Source organism: Triticum aestivum, chromosome 2A (assembly GCF_018294505.1).
Source record: "Triticum aestivum cultivar Chinese Spring chromosome 2A, IWGSC CS RefSeq v2.1, whole genome shotgun sequence".
Classification (NCBI taxonomy): domain Eukaryota; kingdom Viridiplantae; phylum Streptophyta; class Magnoliopsida; order Poales; family Poaceae; genus Triticum; species Triticum aestivum.
In genome coordinates this window covers 20558914-20565147 of record NC_057797.1, presented here as the reverse complement: position 1 = coordinate 20565147, position 6234 = coordinate 20558914, and the positions used below count along the sequence as shown (strand labels likewise).

The 6234-nt window shown below is 40.4% G+C and overlaps 1 long non-coding RNA gene across 4 annotated transcripts; it reads right to left on the bottom strand.

Annotated features, from left to right (window-relative positions):
• Positions 1-334: 334 nt before the first annotated feature.
• On the bottom strand, positions 335-6225 carry LOC123184369 (uncharacterized). 4 transcript variants are annotated; one of them, XR_006492954.1, is made up of 10 exons: positions 6046-6225; positions 5828-5960; positions 4332-4466; positions 3789-4018; positions 3593-3695; positions 2885-3313; positions 2561-2703; positions 2066-2461; positions 1440-1546; positions 335-1274 (listed from the first exon to the last, which is right to left on the bottom strand). It is a non-coding gene; the product is annotated as an uncharacterized lncRNA (long non-coding RNA). The 4 variants fall into 4 exon arrangements; XR_006492952.1 differs by having other exon boundaries at positions 2066-2703; XR_006492955.1 differs by having other exon boundaries at positions 2066-2703; positions 3845-4018.
• Between the last annotated feature and the right edge of the window lie 9 nt (positions 6226-6234).

The following is a 6234-nucleotide window of genomic DNA, read 5'->3' as shown; positions in this document are numbered from 1 at the left end:
CAAAATAAAACAATGATAAGTGGCAGTTCTATGCCTCTACTTCAGCTACCTTTGTTCCGATCCTTCTTTTTGACTGGGAACCCTACATTTCTATGAGATAACAAATTATGCAAGTTAATAAAAACAGTAGTGGTTATTGACGACATCTTAGGTTGTACCTTATAGGCTGATGAAATTATAATGGGCTAGAGTAATATTGACCATCCACGAAGCAAATATCTGCACATATTATGTTATAATAGTTGTCACCATGAAGTCCCCTGCATTTTATAGTTGACAGTAGCGAATACAAAAAACTACAAATATCTTTATAGCTTCCATTATACTTTTGCATATGAAGACATCTGGTGTTTGACACTTTCATAACACATGAAGTACTATGACTACAAAACACTTCTATAACACAAGACTAATAGCTAACAAGTAACTGATGATCCTCGTTGATTGGCAGCATGATGTGCTTCATGCTGGCTATGGACTCCTCTGGCACATCCAAGCCCTCATCTTGCTCTGCATCATAGTTAAATTAAATATAATGGAAATTGTTTAGTTAAGCATATGCAACAGTGCAAAACAAAATTTGGTGCGGCTCGACAATCTGAAGATCCACCATGTTCCAATCCTATTTATGTCCACTACCATGCACTTGTCCTCACCCTGTCCAAGCAGGTCATTCCGGGAGATTCAGAAGGAGTGAACTCAACAGGTGGCTTAAGTGTTTGTTAGACATGTTCAGAGTTTAGGAACTGCTTCAAAAATAAGTTCCGACAGGTCGTTCAAAACTGGCACGCAGAAACTACAAAGGCAAGCAGTACAAATTGATCAGTTCAACTGTTCGAGGATTGCTTTTCCTTCGTTGCGAACTGCATAGACACCTCCACTCTTCCTAGATGTGGAGGTCTGCCCACATCCGACGATCCTCCTCGCACCCTCCCCCGTCCGAGTACAGCACGGCCGCTTTGCGAGCAGAAGAGCGGAGCACTGGACCGTTGTGTCAAGAGCACCACGACATTATATATCTTTCAGAAGTAGAAACACACCAAATATGAATAACATTTGCACATTCTGCAACGTGGAGTCCTCTGAGTTGAATACCCTTGCCATGACTTGTGTTGATGCCTGCATCTACTTTTCGTATGATTCTCATACCATGCTCTGTCAGCTCTACCTTTTTTTACGGAGAGCATAAGAGTGGATAATGCAACTGCAAGTTCAGGTGCAACATCACAGACCCAAAAGAGCTTCTTATTCCCCTTTGTATGAAATTACCATCCCTAGTCATTTAATTATGAATTGTAAGCAAGCAAAAAGATAAGAAAAATATTGGAGTAACAAATCAAACAAAATATTCTTCTGTCCATTAATGTCACAGAAAGAATTGATTTGCAACATATCGTTCGCCGAGAAAAAACATAGGTGGGTTGACAAGTTTAGCTTACATTGTCAATCCCGATCTCTCCAATGGAAACTCCTCCTTTTCCAATCCATGCATTCTGAGAAGTCACCTCAATGGGATATGTATGAATGACTGGTGCTACCAAAACATCTACAGCACAACCAGAAATGATGGTGGCCAGTGAGTAAAAACAAGTAGAGAAAAACCACAAGCAATGTGACTGAACAATGCGTGTATGCACACCAATGTTAATAATTGATTTTCAAACAAAAGATGATTCCCACTTAGAAAAAGGACTGAACAATGCGTGTATTCACACCAATGTTAATAATTGATTTTCAAACAAAAGATGATTCCCACTTAGAAAAAGGCAAATACCAAATAATCAGGGTGCATGGATGATACTGAATATATACCCCCAAACTATTTTTGTTAGAAAGTTACAAAGAATATCTTATGAAAAAGCTGGGATAACATACTTTGAAGGACTCATGGTATTAATTGTTCCTTCTTTCAAAGACACTAAAAGAAAGAAAGCACTGTTTAATTTGCCATTCGGGAAATTAAGAACACCAAAGGTTAAATACTGGGTGGTGCTACATATTAGGTGAGAAGACATGTAAATACTATTCGGATTGTTTTGTTCTGGTACAGTCGAAAGGAATTTACCAGGTCGCAGTCGCACAAACCAGCATCAAGATAGCAATTACACTTGTAAATTCCTGAAGGTATGCATACTACGGAGTACGGACATCACTCACAAAAAGTTAGTATAAAGGCGATTCTATCCCATGATTTCCTGAAAAGATCTGAAACTTTAGTATGATTAGAAATATTTAATTTGGAAAATAAAGGAAATAAGAGGAGGTGCAGCGAGAGCAATGTCAAGGAGATAACGGGGATGTGTCGCGTGCTTCTACTGGCGAAGGGAATCGGTCTGACATGCCGCCATTGTCGTGATTGAGCTAGACGTCCTTGGGGGCTGATGACGTGCTGCCCGGCGGAAGGTCAATGTGAGGATGTGGTGGGATTCTACTGAGAGCATTCATCTCATGTACCAAATACCTACAGATATAAAATGTTTAGACAAGTTTTCTTCAATAGAAATGTAACTCATTTAGAGCAGCTAAAGCAAGATTCCGAATAAAGGACCCTCTTCTGTACATGAGCCTCATTATAATTCCTATTCTCGTCTGACTTCCGCTTCTCTTACAACCTCTTCTTCTCTGCTTCTTGGTTCCAACCTCAACCAAAAACTCCATCATCTTTGGAGGTACGATGGCAGTAATCCGCACATATATGATATCCTGAAACATGAGAAAGAGAAGTTTAAACATTATTCAGTCCATGCTAAAGTTTGAGATTTTTGCACCATTAGAACACAGTATAAAATCCAATATATTAAATATGATAAAATATCCACTAATAATGCCAGTAAAGTATATATAAATTTGCACTTCCATTACATTGAACAAAAAATATACGTACATCAGCGTTCACTACTCCTTTCAAACAATGATAAAACATGATCACGTGTCGGTCTTTCAGAGGACAATCTTTGACTCTAGTGACCTGGGAGCTGCTGGAGATCACTCCTCAACTGACTTAGCTGTTTGTTTATCCAAAAAATAGAAGGCTTAGCTTTCATTAATTTCAGTCTTGCAAAGTTGCAGCCCCTCAAGTATTTGGTCTTTGTATTTTCTTGTTTTTTGTCAGTGCCTTGTTTTCTAATTATCCGATGTATTTTCTTGTAGAGTCAGGCTTACTCTACACTAATTCTAGAACATCCTCGAGTTAGCTGGCCTCCGTGGTAGCTCCTCCTCCCTTTTGCCGCTCCATGTGCTAGCCTTGAAAATGCGAAATTATAGTGTGTCCTTGCATTGTTATGTATGTAGTTCTGATCAATCACACAAATACCTAAAACCAAAGAATAAAACTAAAGTAAAATTGCTAGTAAAATATCAAGAAATCACATAATGCTAGATAAACCATTAGAATATCACATTATACTATCCTCTACAATGGTTACATGTAAAGAAAATTTGGAGGCACATACAACTAAAAAGTAAATCATTGTATCATGGAAATGACATACAAATATGGACCATGGAATAAAATACTATTGGAAGGCATGTCTGCAAGGATTGTTTAGAAACTTGATCACTGTATCATGAAAATGATATTGCAAGAGCTGACCTTTCCCTTGTGCACATTCCCATGCTTTGGCTAAAATAGAGCATTTGCATTTCCTGCTTGGACGCTCACGTTATTTCCGTTTACTCACTTCATATGCTATCCCCTGATCAAATCAACAGCTAAGCTGATTAGCCAGCCAACCAGCTTTACTTTTGCAGTTTGCATTGAACACTCCAAAGGGAAAATTAGAGGGCACCCATGGATTCAAGGATGAGGTAGTAACAGCAAGGTCGATGAGTAGCGAGAGCGCACCGGCCGCCCCAGCCCCTCCTCCTCAACGGCACCGTGGAGATTGAGCCGCTACCGCACAGGGAGAGCCTCAGGAGCTGGTCAAGGAGACAGTATTGGCACAAGTCGTTGTAGACACAAGGAGATAGTACGGTCACACTTCATCCTCCATTAACTCTAACATGGGCATGTAGGTACCTGCTACAAAAAACGGGCGTGTAAAAATCTGCACGAGAATGCAAAGAAAATGGACAGTAAGGGGCCTTCTTTGTTAAAAATGGTGCATCTAGTTGGTTAACAAGCAGCAGCTCAAAGAAAAAAAATCAATTACTTGGTAAAAATGTCCCAATAATTCCTGGCCAGAAGCTATGTTGCAACAAATATTAATTTTAAATTACCAATCACCTCCAAGCATGTTCTTACGGCCAGCCGAAGCTATGGCACCTTCATCAGGAAATAATATATTTCAAACATGAGTACATGACTCACGTAGCTAGTTCCATATACATACCCTGGGTGTATACACTACTGCAATTTCAGGCGACAGTGTGATGCTATCCGTTAGTGAAGCTCCATGAATCCTCCATTTATTTATTCAATCAAGGCATTTATATCTTCCCCCGTTCTCCCATCATCTATTTCTCACCTACAAAGACATCAGACAATCAATAATGTAGAAGATAGGAATGCAGCAGGTACTGAACCAAATAATAACAAAGAGATACAAAGGATTTTGAATTTTTAAACCACAGTTAGTCTATGAAGAGCATCTATATAGCAAACAAATATGAACTATCACAACAATAAGGAATGCCAAGTAATTACTTTGCTCCCTTAATAGTTGATACTGGTATGCACCCATATGATCTTTCTGAAATTAGTACCTTCAATGGACCAATATTAGTATTATCAGTGGGCCAATATCTACTCCAACATGAAAAACAAATCGTGGTGTAAAAAGAGATATACAGCTGGTCCAACTTATTCAAGAGATTAACAAAGAAAGAAAATCTCCGCAATTAGAGTATATAGCTTGCGTCTGAAGATATGGACATGCTTTGATATTTGTTAAATAATTAAACAATATCAAACTTGAGGTATGGATGACTGAAGAAGAAGCAAAACATCTGCATTAAGAATTCAAAGCCAGCGAAGGAAATGCAGAGGATCAGACATCTACAATAAGTGGACTGGGGGCCCATATATACCAATGAGTTCTTATGTTCTTCATGGAACTAAAATCACTCACAAACTCAGTTAAGGAGGGTGATAGAAATGCTAATTACTCTGCCATATGGAAATAGAAATACATGAGAGAGCAGTCACTGGAAAATCAAGGATCCTGATTTATATGCACCAACACTGATGGCCTGACTTACAAGCATGAACAAATAAGGTAACCTCTGGAGGCTAGGTGATTTATATGCACGTTTGGCTGCCGGTGAGCTACAACTGGTGCGTGCAGTATGCACTGCTTGCCGGTGGCAGCGACGGAGAAGGGGCCATTCGGATTAGATCAGAGGGCTAGGGTTTGTACGGGGAGGAAGCAAAATTCTTAATTTCCTGATTGGCCAAACAAGCATGTGCACAAAATAAATTCAGAATTTTCATTGATTGATAAGCTTCTAATCTTGACAAGAAAATGAGCTCATGTCTACATCAAAAGAAGGGAATAAGAGCAATACTGTGGATATAGCCATCATTTTTGTACAGGTAAGAAAGGTATCATATTTCCGGATAAACTCTTCTTATTTAATTACTCATTTAAACATCTCCTAATGTTCCTGGTCATGTAAGCAAATATAAACCTCATCTCCTTCAAGGGACAAAAAAATCAATGTTCATTTTCACATTGAGTGAGAAAATTTATTGTTCCTGAAAACAATTGAATGCATAATGTAGTTTATGAAAAGATTCCAAATTGTACTCCAGTAAGTTGCAGCAAGCATAACATGGAGCATAACTCCAGTAAGTTGCAGTTTTATCTTGACTGAATTACTCCAGTACCTTCCATGGAGACCCAGGAAGTAGCAGAGCAGTGTTCTTCCCTTCTTGTGGCCTGCGCGCATGATGCATCAGGGAGGGCAGCAGCCTGCATGTCCATAGCTGCTGGTGTTGGTGGCCCTTCCATGGCATCGCCCTGGTCATGGAGACGGGGGTCAGAGAGGGGGGAGAAGAGACGGGGTGGGTCAGAGAGAGAGAGAGAGAAGTGGAGGGATTCGTACCCATGGATCCATGGCTGCCTGAGCTTGCTGGCTAGGGATTCGGGTCCTCCGCCGTTGCGGCTGCGTGGTCGTGGAGGAGGACAGCGATGTGAGGTGAGGAAGAAGGCCCGCTCCTCTACTCCGGCGCGCTCCACATCAAGCGCCGCTGCGAAGCCGGCGTCGACGCACGCGGATCCAGGGAGGTTGGGG